The sequence below is a fragment of the Zalophus californianus genome, chromosome 3 (assembly GCF_009762305.2).
Source record: "Zalophus californianus isolate mZalCal1 chromosome 3, mZalCal1.pri.v2, whole genome shotgun sequence".
In the NCBI taxonomy this organism is placed as follows: Eukaryota; Metazoa; Chordata; class Mammalia; order Carnivora; family Otariidae; genus Zalophus; species Zalophus californianus.
In genome coordinates, this window is record NC_045597.1 from 168,167,077 (window position 1) to 168,188,993 (window position 21,917).

General features: G+C 36.9%; 1 protein-coding gene across 5 annotated transcripts in view; it reads left to right on the top strand.

Moving 5' to 3' along the window:
- Window positions 1–245: 245 nt before the first annotated feature.
- Window positions 246–21,917, top strand: part of MAP2 (microtubule associated protein 2) — a 282,492-nt gene continuing 260,820 nt past the window's right edge. For all 5 annotated transcript variants that reach the window (XM_027588654.2, XM_027588657.2, XM_027588660.2 and 2 more), the window contains exon 1: window positions 246–456. The gene's annotated coding sequence lies outside the window, so the exon portion shown is untranslated. The remainder of the gene's footprint in view (window positions 457–21,917) is intronic.

Consider the following 21,917-nt stretch of genomic DNA (forward strand, 5'->3'; position numbering starts at 1 on the left):
GGGGCTGCCACTCTCGCGGTCCTCGCCAGGCGGCGAGCTGGCTGCGGCAGGACGCGGGGCGGCCGCGCTCCCCCTTCCCGGACACTGCAGCTGGGGCAGAGCCGAGCGGCCGGCTGGAGGCCGCATGGGGAGGCGGGGCGGGGCCGGGGCGGCGGGCGCGGGGAGGCGGGGCCGGCGCGGGGAGGCGGGGCCGGGGCGGGGCGGTGGCTTGGGGAGCCCGGGCCAGGGCGGCGCTCAGACGGGGCCGGGCGCTCGAGCTGCGCGGGCTCTCAGCGGGCGCAGCGCAGCGGCAGCATCCTCCTCCTCCTTCTCCTCGCTTCCTTTTCTTCCCTTCCGCTTCTTTCTCTTCTCCTCCTTCTCCTCCTTCCCCTGCCCCGTCTCCCCTTCTTCTCCGGAGGGCACAGTCCTCAGGTCCGTGAGCGCAGGCAGCGGCCACCGTGGGTGCATCCAGTACAGGTAAGAGAGCCGTCCCCACCTCTGGTTCTGTATAGGACGCCTTTCCTTTCTCTGCTTGGCTCTCTGCTTGGAGGGAGTCTCAGCCAGGAAAGGGGTGGGAATGGGGAGGGGGCTGTCTCGTCTTCTCTGCCTTGGAAACCGGCACAGGTTGGCCGGCCATCCCGTCTCCCACCTGGCGGCAGCTTCAGGCCCGACCTCTCCAGGTGTCACCACGGAGCAGGGGAATGGGTGCTGCTGCTACCTGGGCTCTAGATTTGTAGAAGAGTGTGTGACCTTGTTAGGTACCACTTTGAAACCCCGGGAACTTAGGATATCCATACTGAGAGCTAATATTACCTGAGCTGTAGAAAGACGAGGAGTGGGTTATACAAAGATAATGGGGGGGGGGGGATTCGAGGTGGAGAATTTGGGTTTTTTGTCCATCTATCTGGAGGGAACTGCACACTGACGAAGGAGTTAGAGAAGCCTTGTCAATTGGAAATCATTTTCCTTGTAATTCTTCCAGAAACAGCTGGAAGAGGAAGATTGATAAATAGAATTTTAGGAAAATGAAAAATCAATGTCTGGTCGTGTTGGAGGGCGGGACACGAAAAAAATGTCTGGATGAGCTTGAAGCTTCACACAGTCTTTCTCTTTCAGGTGATGGGGGGTGGGAAACCTCTACCTACAGTCCATCTATTCTTTTTATTTTTAAAGGCTTTTGGGGGCCCGCATTGCCGAGTTTCGTCCTTCCCCAACCTAGTCTTTTGTTTAAGGATGGAAATTTCAAGGAGGAGTGTATGAAAGGAACCAGGAGTGGGGAAGTGTTGTGTTTGGGTGTGTGTAGGGGAGGGGACGGGGTAGTAAAGCAGATGGGGGTCAGAAAAAAAGCATCTTTGAAAACTGAAATTGATGTTATATTGCCTGGCGTCGAGGCTTCAGGATTTTTGTCAGAAAATAAAAAGCTTTCATTAGCAACAAGCCCGTTTATAACAATCGCTGTTGCCATCTGCTGTAAGTCCTTAGCATAATGCTTCCAGGATATAGACATTTAAAACTGACACAATGTGAAGGGTTTTTGTTTATATGCATACACGTACATATTCATGTACATGTGTGCACTTGGGCACATCACACACACACATGCATATATATAAAACACTATATACATAATATTACAAAAGGGAGTAGCTACTTAAAAGACACATCTTTTTAAATTTATCCTTGAGGGTTTGGGGATTATGGTGTGAATGAAATCTATAGTGCAAAACAAAAAAATATTGTTGGGTGATATATAATTTTGAATGTGAGGCCGAAGGATTAATGGATGTTGGCAAGGAACTAACTCAAATGTTAAAGGTATAATTTATTTAAAAATGGTCGATCCAGGAGAGGAAATGACTGCAAACTGAAATTGAGGTTTGCAGCCACAGTGAGGCGATGGAGAACAAAGCCTTTTATGTGAGCTACATTATGCAAAATGTCCCATGCTTGAGCTTCAGGTACCAGCCCAGTATAAAGCGTACCTCTGTCACCCTGTCATTTCACTCTGGGTGATTATATTTTTTTGGCAGTGAAAATAGATTAAATAAATAAAAGCCCTTTAGAATGCCCAAGAGGAAGATTATAGCCTTTCACTTGAATGTGACACAAAACACCCATTTAACTGGGCAATAGGTGTATTTTGGTAGAAATCTTTGTGAATTTGTAAATCCTGGGTGTTTCAGTCAGCCTTCTCCCCTTTATGCACAAAAAGCATCCTCCCTCCAAGGAAAGGTAAATGGCATTTTTTTCTTTGAATAAAGAATATTATATTTGTGTGTGTATTTTAACATTGATTTTCTGGTAATTGTATTTGATTATCATAGGTTTACATCTGCATTCATGATTTGTGTGTTATCAGAGCTATTGTGCCTTTAAGATCATTGGTACATGCTCCTTATCTGCTCATGATTTATTTAATTTTAATTCGTAGTATTTCACAGTTTGCTGTAGTACTATTTAATTTCCAAAAGTTTTAAAAAATTTTACATGTAAGTAGAAAATTGTCTAGAATACATACATCTGGAGATCTAAACAATTTAAAAATTGAGCTTCCTTTAAACATTTTCTGATTATATTAGTTTTCATTTTCTTTGTGTCTCTCCTCTCTTATTCCCCGCCCCCCCCCCCCCCCCCCCCCCCCCGCCCCAGCTTCTTGTCAGATAATCTGTTTCTTTCTGGTTGTCTCTGCTGCTTTAAGCTTCTAGTTTGTGTCTAGACTACCAACAGCAGAGATAGTTGTCGCAGGAATTTTGAATGTAGGATTTGTTCATTCTCCGCGGCAACTCTCTCTCAGGATGACTTGTTTACAGCACCTTCTCAGGGAGGAGAAAGAGAAAGAATGTGCTGAGAGAGCATGACCCAGTGAAACTGGCACAGCCATTACCTCATCATAGTAGCTACTTCAGATTCATTGAGAGAGCAGCAGATCAGTGGAAACCAAACACCAAGAGCACACCCATCTCTAGGCAGAAGCCCTTCGCTTCCCATAGCAGCCTCTACTAATTTTGCCTTGCTGAGGTTAAAGGGATATTTTCTCTTTTAAGTATTTCTTTTCAGGGATCTTGAACTTGGACAAAAATAATGCAGCCAGAAATGAAACTTGGCACAGAATCTAAGCCTGAAGGAACTATTTCATTCCTTTACCACTTTTGGCTTAAATCAATTTGTAAATTTTCTAAACATCAGAAGGGAGAAGGAAGAAAAATATTTGTAACTGTATTTTTGCATGTTTTCTTATGACACACACATATTTTGTGTTGAATTTTACTAGCAGCTGGATGATAGGCTGGACTGCTGTGCTTTTGAGAACTATCGTCGTACTGTTGGGCTTGAAAATTAAATGGTTATTATGTTTGTTTAGATGTATACATAACAATGTGCATCCCTAAATTATTCATCAATATCCTTGGGAGACAGACCATATGAAACCAACGTGGGGATTTTAGTATTCAAGTTGATTATTCTGGTTAATGAAATCTTTTCAATTCTTAATTTCCTTATGACAGATTAAGATAAAGAATCTGAAATAACAGTTATAGTAGATGACAACACTACACCCAGGTCAATACTATACTCCTTAATGCTAACAGTAGTCATTAGGTAAGTCATTACTAGATGCATGAACCTGAAGATAACATTCTGAAAGTCATAAACTCTTTTGTCTCTGATACATGAGTTAAAGATGTTATTAAGCTCTTTGAATCCTATCTGATTCTTTTAGATATATCAGTTCTTTTTGCTACGTTAATTCGCTCTATGCCTTTATTATTGTCATTGTCTTGATCTACTCATTCGACATCTCTTACATGGGCAGTATTTTGATCATTTCACCAATTTTCTCTTCCCTTTACACCATTTATCTCACATTTGAATATTAGACTTCTCTATTACTATTACTAGTATTCCTTAATAGTATTACTCTCAGTACAAATTAGCTTTTAGGAAAACATTGATTCCTACTTACTTATTTTTCACCTATATGTCACCTATTAGAAATATCATACTGGAGGCTATGTAATGAGATACCAAAAAAATCGAAGACATGGTCCCTTGGTTTAAGAAATTTACAAATAAAGTTCAAAGGATTTATTTCTTTCATAAGAGATGACATTCAATTGAGTAGCAGTTGTATTAGAGATATGACACAGAGAGCAAGGGACTGCATTTGGACAGAGGCGATGTCCCGACATCTTAAAGACAAGCTGTTATACATCAGTTATATAAATACCCTAATGTATACCTAGCTCCTTTATTCCATATATATTTACACATTTTTAATTAGGGAATGATAAAACATAATTCTTTGTGTGTGCATGTATGTGTATATGCATACATAATGCAAATACTAATAGCCCCTCAAATACTTCCATCAGTCAGCTGTGGAAAGTCATGTCTTTAAATGCTGTATAGCACATGAAAATTCAAATTCATAGTTTTCTGAGAAGCAACTTTGGATATTCGCAAGGAATTATCACTCAGGAATTGATTCCAGGCCTCAAAAGCAGTTAAAGATCTATGAAGTCAGAAGTGGTAGACAAAGAACCAAAATCAAGGGGAAGGGTCTGTGGGAAAGTTTGCGTGGGTGGATTGCAGTAGTGGGTGGATTGCAGTAGAGGAGATGAAGATCAAAAGCAAGTACTCAGTTGTTAATAGTTGTCGATTCAGGATGGAGAAGAGCCTGTGTCTAAGTGGGTGGAGAAGTAAGAAATCTGTTTTGTTTTTCTGCCTCCTCATAATATTTTATTCATATCCCTCCCTGTCACTACTTTGAACTAAGGCTGTAGGTGTTTCCTTGTAAAAATTTATAAAGGATGCTTCTTGGAAGCAATTCTGTAGTGAATCAAAAATTTTAGAACAATGTGAACACAATTAATTGACTTTTTATGGAAAACACTTGGAATCTAATCTTTGAACTTAATCTTTCCTGTTCAAGAGAAATAAGCTTTCCTTTGAGTGATAGTATTTTAACTGTGGTACTTTATACTTATACATTTTAATGAAATTCTGTGAGAATTTAGACAAAATAAAGAGCTCAGGATTTCCTCTTTCAGTTGGTTACCTTATATTAACTTATATATTAACTTATATTAACTTAAAACATTATATTGTGGGCTTTGGGGAGAGTTTAAAGAATTTGTTTTCCATTAAAGCACACAAGAGGCGGCAAATTTCTTTTTTTTTTTTTTGCTTTTTGTTATGTTAATAAGTCTTTTGGAGAAAATAATTTTACTTATAAGGTCACACAGCTTGACTTTCCCCTTCTTTCTTTTCCTTTTTCCTTCCTTCTTCCCCCATCCCTTTCTTTTCTTCTCTCCTTTCTTTGCTCTTTCTTTTCAGTTTGTGTTAGCGAAAATCAGTGATCTTTAGAAAATGCAAATACTATATATATAGCCTGCTATTTTTATTGACATTTATTTCCCATTACATCTATATTTCTCGTTTGACACGCAGTAGTTTTATGCTGCCTTCTCTCCCTCCTCAGCACTCCATCCCTATCTTGGCTCTTTCTTTGGTCTTGCCTTTTATATCCTCTAGCCTTGAATAATCTTTTCCTTGGATACCAGTCTTTGATTGTGTTTTCCTTCCTCTAGAAGGCCTTTCTGAATCAGGAAGAAAAGTTACTCCCTTGTTTCTTCCCATGATTTGAACCAAGTTTACCCAGGTTCCCTTATCTTAAGTATACATGCTCATCCCAACTGTGTCCTCACCAACCTTCTTTAAATTAAGTTTTTAAAAATCTGCAGGTAAAAGTGGTACATCTTGTTTCCAAAATGAAAAATTTGGTTAACCAACTGCTTTTTTGTCATTTTTCTCACCTGACACCAAGTAAAATGGTTCAACTATTTTCATAAATTAAATCGACTAGTAAAGTCATTATGTGTCAGTCAATCCACTGTCTTCATTTTATGCTAGTTAACTAACTGCACAGATATACACCTAATATTTTGAGCACCAACTAGTCAATGACCAATCAGAAAATATTGAACTAAATTAATTCAGTTTTATATAAAATATTTCTAATTACATTGCTCTGAACATCATCATTAGCCATCTTGAATCCATTTCAAAGTGATCATAAAACACAGTGCTTGAATATCCATGAGCACATTTCATTATTTTACTGTCTAGGTCTATTACATTCAAAGCAAACTCATAAGTAAATACACAAATTCTATTAATTTGAAGTCAACTAATCATGCTAATATCAACCTTTTGCATTACTTAAGTGTTTATGGCTCTATAGTTGGCTACGTTTTATTGTTGTAACAGTTGTAACAGTACTGCATTGTATTGTTAATGGATAACAGTGAAATTCTATAAAGAATTGATATGAAAAAATGTTCTCAATTTTATTGTCTCAAAAGAATGATGCAGCATCACTTTCACTGACATTAAAGCAATTAAATAATGCTCAGCTTTGAAGTTTTATTTTATTTGAGCATCATGCCTCTCAAAGTTGTAATTGAGCCTTTCCGTAAGTGTATGCATGTTTTTGGCAGAACAATATTTTAAACAACATGCTGCTTACTTTTTGTTGGTGTTTGTATGAGACGCCATATTCTTTTGGCCCATTTTAAAAACAAGCAAAAAAGTTGTAGGATTCAGTTATGCATTCTTTTTATATTAATGTTATTGAGTATAGTTAAGACAAGATCTCATTAATTTACTGCACATACTTATTTATTGTTTGAAAAAAGTTTGCAATCTGGAGCATACAATTTCTTTCTTCAGTGGATAATAATATGGAGTCATAGTACATGTATCAACTCATGATCACATAAAATTTATTTGCCTTGTGTTTCACAAAGAGTTAGTGTGGGGATATTTCTGTGTGTGTGTATGATCTTCTAAGACAGCCTTTTTTAAGTATGCCACTTTTCATAGTCGAAATAAATTATTTTGCAATCAGTTGCCTTAAAGAAAATTAAAAACTATACTATGATGTCCCACATGAGAACATTTGATATTAAATACAATTTTATAAGAAAAACAATGTTGGAGGGTGCCTGGGTGGCTCAGTCAGTTAAGCATCTGCCTTCAGCTCTGGTCATGATCTCAGGGTCCTGGGATGGGGCCCTGCATCCAGGCTCCCTGCTCAGTGTGGAGTCTGCTTCTCCTTCTTCTGCCCATCCCCCCTCCCCGACGTGTGCTGTGTCTCTCAAATAAATAAATAAATTTTTTTTTGAAAAAAAGAAAAACAATGTTATGGGTGTTCATTAATAAAATCAGATTGCATGAATTTCAACCTATTTGTATACTTTTCTGTTTAGAGATATAGTCCAGATTCCATTGTCCATTATTGAAATCAAATGATAAAGCTAAACATTGTGCTCAAAATAAAAACACCTCTGTTTTGATCAAAATGTCCTAAATTGAAATATTGGGCACTTAAGTTTATCTTTTAAGAGGTGAGGGTGGCATGCAAAATGCAGTTTATCTTCACTGAAACAGCAGAAGCCAGAGTTGATAGAACTTTAGAAATTTTACTGCCAAGAAAGGATTAAGAAAGCACTAAGCATCCTACTGAAAGCCAAATCTCTTCTAAAACAAAGTGAGTGTGGTCTAGGGTTTATTTAAATAGGCTTTGGCCATTGTTTCTCAAACTAAAGCTTGCCTCATTCATAGATACATGATGGAAATTATTATAGACTACTGAGTGGCCTTTGGTGAAATTGAGGTTTTGTGGTGTGTGTGTGTGTGTGTGTGTGTGTGTGTGTGTGTGTGTGTGTGTGTGTGTGTGTGTGTGTGTGTGTGTGTGTGTGTTTTAAAAAGTTCCTACTTATTTCAGATTCAGACACCAGTTCCATGATTTTCACTCCTTTTGTTTTGAACAGGACCTGAGCGTGGTCACTATCAAAATTAGAATTTATGGAAACTGCACAGCCCTGGACAGTCTCACTGCCTTATCTCAGCCCCTTCTTAATGCCTACAGCAGGGTATGTGATAAGAATCCAAAGTTTTCCATTAAAAAGCTGGTATTGCAAATGAGTGAACTGATTTTTGAGTTTTAATAAAATCTTTTTCTTGTGCTTCTAATATATTTATAGTCTATATAAACAGAGTAGCTCTTTTTAACCCTATTAAGTAGTGGCTCAGAAGGATTATGTGCTTACACAGCTGGAAACATGAAATGTCATTAATTGTATTCTTTCCTTCTGTGCCTCTGCCCCCTTGTGGAAGGTACATTGGGACATTCTTTCTTGAGACTTGCTAATTATATACGAGTTAGATGATGTTTGAAGGGAAAGAGGGACTGTGGAGCACGTGCTGTGAACCTCTGATGTACATACCAATCTACCCCGCCGGGGGGCGGGGGGGCGCGCGGGGCGGGGGGGGGGCGCGGGGAGGGGGGCTGTTAAGCGGCTTACTCAAGAAGACTCTGGCGTTCCGGCTTCCAGCTCGGTGCTCGTGGAGGGTGCCATGAAGTGCTGTTCCGCTCTGACTCTCCATTTCCAATTCTGATCATATTATCGTTTTCTGAGCTGAGGGCTTAGGGGACGTGACAGTCATACCTGCCCAACCTTGTGACTCCACAGTGACTTTCCCATGGACCCAAAAGGGGGAGGGACCTGGAATTCTAAGGCCGTTCCCACCAGCTCCATGCCAGCCCCACTTCTGAAAATGGTGAGACTGAACCGATCCAGGAAAACATTGACAGGGGTCCTGCCCAGGGCCACGCCTGCGGTTTGGAGCTCTTAAAACCGAAGTTCAGCTTCTCTGGAGATGTGTGCTCAGACTCAAGGTACTTGGAAAGCCAGGGAGCTTTTCTCCGAGAGTGAACTATCCATGCTGGTGCCTCCAGATTGCTGGAGACTGTGTTTAAACTTGGCTCCGTGTACAAGGGGAATCCAACAAAAATAGCCAAATTGAAACTTTTTTCTGACCTCTCGCAACATGAAATTTTCTCAAAAATAGCTTTCCTTTTGTGTTTCCCCCAGCCTTAATATTTTTAGCTGAGAGGAAGTGAGCTAGAAAGGCTGCAGGCCTCTTACTTTCTTACTTACTTTCTTACTCTTGTATGTCTTCCCGTTTCTCTGTCTCCAGTGTTCCATCCCTCTTATTTTTCACTTCTTCCAAGGAGACAGCAAATTAAATGAGAATTAGGTGTTGCTATGGTTACTGTGTTCCGTAGAGCTTCACCTGCACCCACGCTGCTTAGGCATTGTAAAGTCTTAAGCTGACAAATATTTGAAAGGCATGAAAAGCATCTTGGAGGAAAGAAATTAAGCAGAAACCATCCTTAAATATTTAAAGAGAAACATATTCCTAGTCACTGAAAACTGAAATGATATCACTACCTAAGGAGTGAAGGAATTCTAATGTTACCCTTCTGCCAGAGAATGTTGGATAGTATGTCCTATTTCTCTAGATGAACATGTTCAACCACTTGTCAGAATTGGAGTGACTGTTTTATCACTGAGTAGATGTAAGAGAATTCCTTAAAATATTTTACATGCACATTTGTAAAAGACTGGGTTGTACATATTGTCTTCCTCTAAGGTATTTTTATTTTGAGCCATAAATACAGAAAAAGTCATCTTAACCGCACACTAGGAATCTACACTTTATGAAGGCAAATTTTTAAAAATAAGATATTCTGTGCTCTTCTTACTTGTGGTTTATTGAATTTAATAATCTGAAAATATACATGCCCTCTACAAAATTAAAATAATACCTTTTGGTAAATGATATTCTTTCTTGGGAAGAATTCACTGTCTGTCTTTCTTCCACTTAAATATCAGACTGGTGACCCATAGGTATTTCTAATATTATTTTGGCCCATAAATCATTCATTTATTTATTTAAGATGGTTATTGGATCTCTAATATGCAGCAGGAATTTTTCTGAATGTGTGGGATACTTTGGGACATGCCATACAAATTCCCATCCTCATGGAGTTTATATTCTCATAACAGGAGACAGAAACTAACGAATGAATAAATGAATGAACATTTGAAACAAAGAACTGTTATAAGGAAGAGGAAACAAAAACATACAATAGAGCTTATTTGGGATGCGATAGGCTGCCTTTGGAGACTCAAGTAATGAGAAGTAGTCAGCCATGGGAGTATGGGGAAGTAGTCAGCCATGGCAATATGGGGAAGAGGGGGTCAAGCCGTGGAAACAGCCTAAAAAACAGCTTAAAAGCAGGAAGAAGCCTGGCATATCTGAGAAACAAATACAAGGCCAATGGCACTGTAGTCTAATTAACATGGTAAAGGATTGTAGGAGAGTAGATCAGCAGAAGGCAAGTACCAGACTACACAGGTCCTCTTGACCATGATTAGGGTTTTTTTTTATTGGACGTGTGGTGCATTCTAATTTTTAAGGTAGTAGAAGCAGAATTTTTTGAGAATCTCATAAAAGCTTTCAAAGATTAATTATATTTTCTAAATCCCTGTAGACATATCTGTATCTTATTCACTAATGTGTTAAGGCACAAGAGAGAAATGATTTGGAAAGTCAGAAATCAATGGTGGGGCTAAAATTAGGCTTATGTTAAACCTAGTCTAATATAATGGTCTAAACACAGGTACCCCAAATTGTGTCATTATCTTTAGATACTGGGAAATTACATGTGTAAGTAATTTTAACCCCTTGTCACCTTTTTGTACCCAAAACTAACCTTTAAAAAGCAAACCTGAACAGAAAAGTACAGATACATATTTGAGAAAAGCAGTCACAAAAATCATTCCAGTTTCAATATGGTTGTGTTCTTTGGCTATTTCCCCACAGCAGCTTTAGTTTCTCCACAGCAGCTTTACTGGTAAACAAGGCCAGGTGCCAAGCAACAACCAACATGGTACTGAAATTTATAAATAAATTAAATAGCAGAATAACACATATTTTACTTCTTGGAGGCAGTGGTTTAAATCCGAGAATTTAGTAAGTGAGCTGATCTAATTTCATGATGATCTTGGATCACCTGTAAGATTAATGATCATGCATATATTGCTTATACTAAAATATTTAATGTACTTGTTGGATATTTGTAGACCTAGTGTAATGATCTATTGAACTTAGCATTAAACACAGTCTGTCAGACATTTGATTGATTTTACTTCTGGCGTACTTCAAGACTGTTTACTTTTTTTCTAGGCATTCCTCAGTAGAAAGCAGAACTATTAATTTTTTTTTTATTCCATCATGTAATGTTATTTACAGGACATTTTTACTATGTCACACAATGTAGGATAAATTAGTATTTTTATTTTATAGTGAAGAATTGAATTAATGTTGATTTTTCGTTCTTTCCTTGACTCTATTTTGTTTTGTTTTTAGGATTAATTGGAACCATATGATAGAGTGATATATCTATGTCCCAGATTCGCAGTTACTCAGGTTAAATATTAAAAGTATGAATAACAAACCGAGAAATAATTCTGATATATATTAAACTAAATAGTGTTCTTGGAATTTTATTCAAATGTGGGCTTTTTAATATTGAGATATCACTAACCATCAAATAAAAAGGAAAATGTTATTTTAAAGGATTGATGATCAGGCTTTAAAAAGAAACAGTAATTTTCTTCTAAATGTACAACCATGCTTATGTTACAGAATATAAAATATATAGCATATTACTCTCCTCTAATTGACATTGACTAGAAATGCAAGACATAAAACTAAAAAAGAATATAACCCACAATAAGATAAATGATAAAGAATAGTATGGCCTATAAATGATATGCAAATTCAGAGGAGGGAGATATAGCACCATATGTAGAAGCTAAAGATTTCATGTGGGAAGCAGAATGTGGAGTGGGGCTGTGTAAGTGGCTGGGTTTGGAAGGGTGCCCAGGTAGAATGGTAGTAAAAGCAAAGGCACGGAGACGACAGTGAGCAAAGTAAACCAGATTGCCTGCAATGGAGGACTCCTTTTGGAGAAGAGTGGGATTGGAAGGTAGTCTTGGATTTGTAGAGGTCCTTAAACACTGGGTTTAGTAGGAGTTTGGGTTTTTATCATAAGGCCATTAGAGGTTTGGAAATCAGGATTTTGACCTGGGGAGTGGTATGAGGAACATGATATCTAAGATCAGCAAGACAAATTTGAGAGGATAGAGTGGCAGGTTTAGAATTTCTACAGACGGCATAGCATAAGGACACCGACCTATTTAGAGTGTAAGACCAAGGGATTTGTTTTGGAGCTATGGTTTCAGACATTTTCATGAACCATTGAGAAAATATCAGTATCAATAAATGGAAATAGACGATGCTGATAGAGATGGAGTAAGGAATCCCAGCCCTTTGACATCTTCCAGAAGACAGGTTTGAGGAAGCCAAAAGAGTTAGAAACCATGTAGAACTGTAGTCAGTAAGTAATATGAGTGTCTATTGGGGTTATGTCACGTGCATGAAAAAATATGTATTTTAAAAGGACAATGGCTTTGGAAAACAGAGCAAAGAAATAAGGACAAATTTCAGTACAACTCCTCTGATTTCTAGGCTATAGAGAAAATGGACTGCATGACTTCACAAATTAATACAGTAAACTGATATTGAAAATCAAGGAAATGTGTGTGTATATCTAAACAGATTTTTTCCAAATACTACAAAAACATTTTTGCTATTTTTTCTGATTTTAAATATTTGCATTCTAAAAATGTTTAATATCTTTGTAACTACTATCATACGGTAAGGGTTGGCAAACTATTCTGTGAAGGGTCAGATAGAAAACCTTAAGACTTTGTAGGTCACATACACTCTGTTGGCAATTACTCAGCTCTGTTGTGGTAGCAAGAAAACAGCCATAAACAATATGTGAACAAATGGGTATTGAAGTGTTCCAATTAAACTTTATTTACAAATAAATATGATAGGCCCATTTGACCTATGGACTGTAGCTTACCAACTCCTGGCATATACTGTCCTGTTAGAACATGAATCTAGAAAATGTCTTTGCAATTAGTTAATCACACTTTTAAGAGGTCACAAATACATGAAAACTATCTAAGGACAATAGTTGCATATTTCCCTTTATGAAGCCCCATGGGAAGAATTTTTAGATTTGTCTCAAGTCAGAACATAGTAGAACCTGTAGTCCTAAACCACTGGATTAGTTTCATCATACGGCCACATGTTGTGTGTACATTTTTTTTTTTCTTGGCCTCTAGTAACCTCAGAATATAATTGTGTGCTATTTCCAATAACTCTTAGGAACTTATACATTTCACATACTAACTCTTCTATGATTTATTTTCTTACTAATGATTTCCTTTTGTCCTTTTGAATCCTTTTTTAAAACAAGGTCAGGTATAAATAAGGCGACTTTCTGTATTTTCATGAGAGAGCCACTTTTAATTAAATGTGTGCCTATAGTATTCTTACTTTTCCAGAAGTGAAGGTGGTACAGCATGTCAATCATGTTTGCTATTAAATTAGGACAGATGGCATTGCTCTTGTTATTCACTTTCAATAACAGAAATCATTTTCTCACACATAAACTGTAACTTTTGTGTGAATATGATATTAGAGGACATTTATTAAATCTATTAATTACCCTCACATTTAAAAAAAATGGGATGGTTTGTTGTTTCTGAAACTTCCACTGTGTCTGTGTTCACAAATGCCTTTCAAATGATTTTTCAACCCTTAGAACTCAAGTGATCCTGGCAGGAAGCTACTAAAACCCAAATATTTTCTCTCTTTTATGAGTGCATGACCATGGAAATACTCTGGGGATTAGAATTCAGATATTTAAATATTGTTCTCTTTCTCTCCAGAATGGTGCATGAGGTTTTCTCACTCCAAACTGAAATCTGGGACTCAGGGTATAAGAAACTACAAGTTTTAATTTTTTTGTTTTACATGCTCTTCATGTGAAATGATACCATTGTCTTCTGATTTTAATAATAGGTCTTGTTAATATATTGGAATTAAATAGCTGGACAAATTTTGCCTGTCCAATTAAACTAATAGTGAGATGTTTTTGTTTGACTCTTCTAGAAATGGACAAGAGAGCTCTTCATGTGACCATTAGCCTGAAAAAAAAAAAGTGTTATCAGTTAGTTGCAACTTCGTAATGATTCTGTGATCTACCCAAGGAGAGTGTGGTAGGAAATGCCAGTGTGTACATATATCCACACACAGGTCATAGTTAACACTGAAACAGTATTTTCAATTTGGGATAACAATGTTATACAATTAGCTATAATATAATCTAATAATAGAACAAGAACTGACCCCTTGTTGGAAAAATTTAGACCAAATTCAATGAGAATTTCACTTTATAGTTAAAATATAATTTGCTGAGTTTTATTCTATCACTACTTAAATTAATAACATTTAAAAGTTAAACACTTGAATTATACATCAGTATGTACGTGTATCATTATGTACATTGACTCATCATAAAAGTTTTTCTCCATGTCTGAAGTGAGAGAGGATAAAATGGAGAACAGAGTGTAGAATCATATGGCAATCACTCCAGCTTTACTTTGCATTGTTATTTCTGCGAGCCCACATTGCTACTCTTTTCATTTATCATTGGTAGGACTACACACCTAATTACCTAATTCCACAACTATGTGTGATTGCCACACTTATTAATACCTATACTCCTTTGAGCAAGATGCCTAATGTGTGTGTGTGTGTGTGTGTGTGTGATTTATAAAGAGCAACTTGTCTTAGCATAGACTCATAAAGGAAGTGCCCTCCAAAAAAATCTACAACCACCTTGGCCCTTGTCTCATTATCTTTAAAATGAGGATGGCTGCCAAAGATCTCTCAAGTTTTTGTTTTGTTTTGTTTTTACATCTAAGAATCTGGAAATCAAATTAGAGCTGACTTTAGGACAACGATGTCTTGTTTCTGAGGAAGTAAAACAGGGTGAACAAAATGCTCTACATGCCACAATTCCAATTCCAAAGAAAAAGGCAATGACAGAGTTATCATATATTAGACATGTCTGTCATCCACTGGTTATATCAGCCCTTCTTGAACAGCTGAAAATGAAGGAATTGTAGCCTTTTTTAGACATAAGTCTAAGCAGTTTACATTTTAAGTCAATATTAAGTCATGCCATGAGTTGATACTGGGATATACAACATGAAGAGACATGGGCATTGCAATGAATTTATTTGGAGGAGGATGTAAATGAAAATAATATTTTATAGACCCTTACTTATTTTATTGCTTGGCATAGTTGACACCATAACTTTTTCGGAATGAATCAAAAACTTTCTATTACATTGCACTTATATTTATCTCTCTAGATCGTTGTATGTAGGCTGTAAACATTTTCATAGAGTAGTTCACTTTTTAAGTATCTTTGAGAAATTCAGTAATCTCATTATTAGAATAGAGAATGTGATATCTTAGTCACTATATAATTTTTATTTGCTTTTTTGTACAATACCTACAAGGTATCCCTACTACCAAGAAAATTATGTGGATGAAGGGAGTGGTCAACAAATATGTTTGAATGAATGAATGTTTTTAGAGAAAGTAGTTGAGAATCCCAAAAAACTTAACACAACTTACTTAGTACTATATCAGAAAGGAAATAAGGGCCCTTTTTTTGGGTAGTAGTATTTTAAGGAATTGACCCCATCCCCTCCCTTAAAAAGAAAAAAATCCATTTGTCTAAAATCTCAATCTTTACCTTTGTTTAAGACACAGAAAGCATTATCACTCTGCACTCCTGTTGAGACCCTGGGAAAGTTATTGAGTCTCGGCCTCAGTTTTCTAATCACAAAATGAGGGGGTGAATATAATTGTCTCCAAGATCACTTCACATTCTATGGTGAATTGAAAGTACATTGCATTAATTCCCACTTTTGCACAAATAGTTTTTCATGTTAGCTAGCTATTTGCCCAGCAAAGATTTCAGTGATTAAAGTGCTGTACACATAAGGTGTTTTTTTGTTTTTTTGTTTGTTTGTTTGTTTGTTTTTTGTTTTTAGGGAAAGCAGAATGTCACTAAGGAAGGTTGGCGTTATGAGGTGTCTTTCAAACTATCCATTATGGGCACTTACTTTATATTCAGCAAATGCTTATTAAGAACCTGTTAATGAGCCCCCTACTTGTGATGAGTCATGTTAGCAGTATGAAGAAGAAAACAAGACTGCATCCTTACTCTCCAGGAACTTACAGAGTAGGGAAAGGCAACCATGTCCCATCCTTTGGATAACTAAACAAGCTATAAATGAACACCTATCACATCCTTAATTTACCTGTTTAAAAGTACTTGGAGGAGGAAATGTGTATGTGTTGGCTTTAATAGGAACCAAGTCATAGTATGGTTATTTGTTAAAATGAGTGCTGTTGGAAAGATGAGACTGTGAGCTGTTGGAAAGATGAGACTGAGACAAGGCTTTAGGAAAAATGGATGTAACTCTACACACTTTGGCAGATATTTGCTCTCCTATAGCTGGTGTGCATTAAAAAAAAAAAAGAATTGTTTTTGAAAAAGTTATTTTGCAACAGAAAGACAATAAAAATGTTTATTCACCAATATATATGGTATCTGTTTTATTTCTTTGTGTAGTAAGTCTTAATCCATCAAACTTATTATGAAAGGAATAGTTCTCATAACTCCTCTAAATTTCCTGTTAATTCTAGATGATCTATAAATATCCATTTAAATTCTCTGAGAATGGCTTCTGCTTCAGATATAAGTCCCCTGGAAGACAAGATGCTTTGGAAAGGGTGGAAGGGAGGAGGAGGAGGTGTGCCCAAAGGATTTATTGTACTAGTTTTCAAAGCAGAGGCCAGCTGTTGTGGAACTAGAATTAAAATGTAAATTATCAAAGGAGGATAATGAGAGCCATTTCTCTCAGACAATGCCCAGTGCAATCAGAGTAAGAGAAGGGTTTGGGGAAATTTTCTACTAAGCACAAGTCACGGATGATGAACAGAAAGGCTGGGAGGGAAGTGATTTACAAGAAACTAACTGGATACATCCCATGGATGGTCTAGTACTCTGGGCAGTTGAACTCATTGAGGAACAGACCTTCAGTTCTGCTGGGACTGAATCCAAATCACAAGATAACTGCCCAGAATAGAGGAAGTCACTACATCAGTACCATAGGAGGACTGTAAATTGAACCACAGTGCTGGCATGAGTTGCATTTCAATTTATCTGGTTTTATGAATCAAGACAGAAGTCTTTGCATACAGTGCAACAGCCAGTGCCACAAGAGAACAAAATAGAAAGAATAAGCATGAGCTTGGTCAGGATTTTCTTTGTAAACCAGAGGACAAAAACCCATGAAAGTTTTCAAATCCAAGGATTTTCACAAAGAAATTGTTTTTGTTTTATTTTTTACTCAAATCTAAGTACTTCAGAAAAGGTCTAAAGGGCTACACATAAGTCATACAGGTATATGTCCATTTGAACTGACCTAATCCTAATAGTTAATGTCACTGTTACTTGGACATCATGATTCTGTAATGAAGAAATCAAATGTCAATGAGGGAAAAAATGGGAAATATATTGACCTATATTTGGGTTTTACACAAACTGTGAAAGTGAGGGAGTAAAAGAACTTTAAACTGTAAGATTTTGGGGTATGGGGGCCTTATACATATTTTTTATGACATAGTGATCAATAATTTTGTCTTTTATATTACCATAAAGTTTATATGGGCTAGTGAACAATTTCTATAGTGTCCAAACAGCTAAAGATCAGATCAAAGGTAATGCCTAAAATAATAAGGGGTTTGATTAGCAAATTAATTACCAGCTTAAATTTTAGCGCCTACCTCCCACCCCTTCCTGCCAACCCAGTGTTTTGTTTGGATCCATGACTCTTTTTCTATACACACTCTTGCTGGTTGATCTGTTCCATTTTCAGAGCTTTAACAACCCCCTGTATTCTCACAACTCTCTAATCTACATCTCCAGCTTGGGTTTCTTCTTCTTCTTTTTTTTTTTTTAAAGATTTTATTTATTTATTTGAGAGAGAGAATGAGATAGAGAGAGAGAGAACATGAGAGGGGGGAGGGTCAGAGGGAGAAGCAGACTCCCTGCTGAGCAGGGAGCCCGATGCGGGACTCGATCCCGGGACTCCAGGATCATGACCTGAGCCGAAGGCAGTCACTTAACCAACTGAGCCACCCAGGCGCCCGGGTTTCTTCTTTTGAGAGTCAGGTTCATATACCCCTTGGTGGCTCCACTGGGTTCTGTGGGCACCTGAAACTCAGTATGTTCATAATGAAACTTATTTCAACATCCAAGCGACATTGTTCTTAGAGTCCCTGTTACAGGTAATGGGATTGTTCAGAAACCAGAGGTCATCCTAGACTTTTAAAAATATTTCCTAAACATATATTTCTTTCAATTTTTCCTCCTTTTCATCTTTACTCTAACTGGATTGGTTTTCTACCTTTCATCTATAATAGAGCAATTAATTTCCCTGCCTCCAATCTTTTCCTATTAAATTCAGTCTTTATATGAACTAGAGTGATCTTTCTAAACTGTGTATCTAACTAGATTTCTCTTCAAAATCCTGACTCCATCCAATGAATCATGGAACACTACATCGAAAACTAATGATGTAATGTATGGTGATTAACATAACATAATAAAATTTAAAAAATAAAAAATAATGAAATAAAAAAATAACATACTGAATCCATTGTCTTTTTAACATAGCCTCTAAAGCCATGCAAATCTTTCAATTCCCTATCTCTTCAATCTTATTGTCAGCCACTCCCCGCCTATATTTTCGGCCACCCTTAGAACTGCCAAACTACTGTAGTTCTCTACATATTACTTACTATATTTTTCCCATAGTAGTTTTTTTTTTCTCCATGACTAACTGCTTTTCATCTTTCAAAACCAAATCAGTTTTTGTATTTCTCTCCTACTGGATATTTATGCTTCTTGAGGCAAGGAACTATCATATTCACCTTTGTAGACCCAGTAACTAGCAGAGTGCCTGCCATATACTAAACACTTAGTAATTATTTGTTGAACTAAGCAATGCTGGTCTATGGTTTGTATTTAGCTTTTGCTACTGATTGCTTAGATTAAGTGGGTGCTCCTCTATTACATTGAATTTCCATCCAGGGAGCTAACTTCAGTCAAATACTTTGGTATACCAAGTAATTTTATCATGCTTCTTGATCTGTGCTTCTAATCTGTTCACCATCTACTCCCAAAGAGCACTTGTTTCATTTTTCCACCCAACCCTGGGTAAACTAAAGGCTCTGAGCCTCAGTTTCTTCACCCTAGATAGTTCCTTTTTCAAAGGGTTCTTATGAGAATTAACTGTGATAGAGAGCCTTTGTGAAAATGGTCGCACAGTGTCAAGCACAGCACTGGCGCTCAATATTTAGTGATTTTTCAAAAAAAATGAAGACTCAATGCTTTCTAAAATGTTAAACATTGCTATTGGAAAATAAGAATGTTTAACTGCTACTAGGAGAGAGGTGAGCTAAAATTCTCAGCTATTGAAGGACCCTGCTATGGGTCCGACTTTACACATTTGGCATGACTTTGAATTCTTTATGCTCAACAGACCTCCAAGCAAATTGAGTTTTAAGAATAAACCACCGAGGAAGAATTATTGTAACAATATCGTTTGTATAATAATTAAATATTTTATTTAAGTGACAATGATATTAGCATTTATAAGGTCTGCAAAGATCCTAATATGCTTGAAATTTATGTTGTTTTGCTTAGGTTAACTTAGTTTAATGGCAATAAATGATTTACCAAATAATTAATCATTAAAACCAGCAAAGTAATCAGAAGTTTAGGATATCTGTCTCAAGTCAGTGCCGGAAATTAGGACCTCCTACCTTAAGTCTTTCCTGGGGACTAAAATATTAAATTTATGTGTGTATCCCATTTAATATTTCTTATCTTTGCTCAAGGATTAATTATGTTGTTCAGTCTCAATGAATAAAAAAATTAATAATTTATGCCTAAATAATATATAGTGAGTGTTTTTGCAATACTAATTAGTATCTTGTAATTAAAAGTCTTGGGTTACATCTATATAGGGCTGTCAGGTCAAATATTAACATACATTCCAATTAAATCCAGCTGGTCAGTATTTTGTGTGGGGTATCAAAGCTATTGGTCTAAAATTAGAACTTGAACTGGGTTGATACTTTGAATCAAGGTTTTGATAAGTTTTTGGTTGCAGCTTCACAAAATTACTTTAAAATTGTTAGGGGAAAGTAGAAATTAAAGTATAATTCAAATCCCATTTAGTAACTTCTGGAGGGGTATGTGAGTTATTTATTTAACTTGGAATTTAATTATAATAACTGTTTTTCTTTTTTTCTTTTTAAATATTTAATTTATTTATTTGATAGACACAGCGAGAGAGGGAACACAAGCAGGGGGAGTGGGAGAGGGAGAAGCAGGCTTCCTGCTGAGCAGGGAGCCTGATGCGGGGCTCCATCCCAGGACCCTGGGACCATGACCTGAGCCGAAGGCAGGCGCTTAACGACTGAGCCTCCCAGGCACCCCTATAAAAACTGTTTTACAAACTGAGTCATCATTGAGACTTAGCTTACTATTGAAATATTCTTTGAAGAAATGTGAAAAAAAACCCACTTGGTTTCTGTATTAATTTTTTTTGATTGGGAGCAATTTTCAAAATAGTGTGTATTTAAATTTTAAAACATTTTGTAAAATTCCACACTTTCAAAAAAGTGTGTGGAATGTTACATTTAAAAAAGCATAAGTCAAGATAATGTGATGATGAATGGATTCAGCTTCAACTTGAAGACATGGGTTCATCATTTTAGTTTGAATATAACATTGTTTTTGCCTGATTCTGTAGTCAGTAAATCTCCCAGGAACTATTTAGTTTTGAAACCTTTGGATTTAGAAAATAACATTTCTGGATCATTCAGATTTGGGTTTGTAATCTAAGGATATTTAGATTGTGATACTAGTCACATAATATCTAGTTAGCTTACTTAAAAATGGCTCCCATATTTAAGAAATTTTAAAAATTACTAATAAAAGCACAATCCCATTCTTTTTTTTAAAGATTTTATTTATTTATTTATTTGACAGAGAGAGAGAGACAGAGAGAGCAGGAACACAAGCAGGGGGAGTGGGAGAGGGAGAAGCAGGCCTCCCGCTGAGCAGGGAGCCCGATGCAGGACTCGATCCCAGGACCCTGGGATCATGACCTGAGCTGAAGGTAGACGCTTAACGACTGAGCCCAGGTGCCCCAGCACAATCCCATTCTAACACATCTAATGGCAGTAGGGATACTAATATCATTGTTGTCTTTATGGTCTCAGGAGCGATGTTTATGATCACATTTAAAAAAGTGACTATGAGATGCGCAATGTAAGTCTGCTTAGGCAATGATAGTAGAGAATATCACATGAAAATAAAGACTGTGTCATAGTCACTGTTCAGAATAGATTGACAGAGTGGTTTCACTGTTTGCGTTTTCTTAAAACCCAAAAGCTATGTGGCACAAATTTTTCAGCAGAAATTGCAACACATTTAAAACATGTAGCCAAAAATGTGGGTGGGGCCAAGACAAAAACTGGTGTTCGGATTTCTTAAGCAAAAAGCAAAATCACTCAGAACACAAGATCCTGCTAGGCACATCGTCTGCATTAAGAGAGTAAGACGTCATTTTTTATGTAACATCTTAACTATGATGGCTTTTTAAATATGATGTAGAAAATCATGTTCTACCAGCAGGAGTAAACTTGGGAATAATAATTAGAGGCATTGGCAAACCACTCAACCACCCACATTTTCCAAGATAGTTACTCATAATTGCAATTTTGCATTGAGGTATTATGAAGCAGCATGTTTTAATAATATGTAAGTTTAAGCTCAACAAGGAAACATAGCAGGTCTTTTTTTTTTTTTTTTTGTCTACAGATCATAAAATATACCATAAAATAAATGAACTAAAAGCCACATGTTTTTGACAATCAAAACCTAAGTACCTGTGCTTTCCTGTCCATTATAGAATTCCATAAAATATTCAGTGTTCCATAAC